Source organism: Physeter macrocephalus, chromosome 21, assembly GCF_002837175.3.
Source record: "Physeter macrocephalus isolate SW-GA chromosome 21, ASM283717v5, whole genome shotgun sequence".
NCBI classification, from domain to species: domain Eukaryota; kingdom Metazoa; phylum Chordata; class Mammalia; order Artiodactyla; family Physeteridae; genus Physeter; species Physeter macrocephalus.
In genome coordinates, this window is record NC_041234.1 from 10,554,500 (window position 1) to 10,555,317 (window position 818).

Genomic DNA, 818 nt, shown 5'->3' on the forward strand with positions numbered 1-818 from the left:
CGCACAGGCTCAGTGGCCATGGCTCACGGGCCCAGCCGCTCCGCGGCATGTGGGATCCTCCTGGACCGGGGCGCGAACCCGGTTCCCCTGCATCGGCAGGCGGACGCGCAACCACTGCGCCACCAGGGAAGCCCTCAGCTTTGTTTTTTATCCAATTGTATACTTATACACTTATACACCGAGGATTGGAAGGTTTGCCTAATACAAATTACTCAGTCATATCCAGAGGCCAATGTTTGTGCATAAAAATGTAATACCTCTGTACACTAAAAATCAAAAGCAACTTTGTTTTAGTTTTACTTTTAAATGTAATTTATGTAATTTCATTTGTTTTAAAAGCAAACAAACAGTGTGAAAAATTGTATGCTTGAAACAAAAAAATGTTAAGCATTGAAAAATATATTAACATCTGTAGAAAATGTGTAAGAGGGCATAAAATGGCAATTCCTCCAAGAAAAAATACATATACTTATTAAGAGAACACTGTTCAAGTTTATTAGAAATCATAAGAATATAAAATTAAATGTGTTATCTTTTTAAATGTGTGGATTATGAAATCATAAGAATAAATAATACTATGGGCCGGTATGGATAGATTCACTGAAATATTCCTCTTTACTGTCAGTGGCTGTGGAACTACATAGAATGTGCCTTAAAACTATTTTTTAATGCATTATGAGCTTTAATTAAATTAACCACCATTTGATAACATCATTTCTCATCTTAGATTGTATCCTAAATAAATAATAGGAGTTGCAGGCCATGTATATACACACAAACACAAACTCAAGTGTACTTCAATAAGAAAACAGTTCACT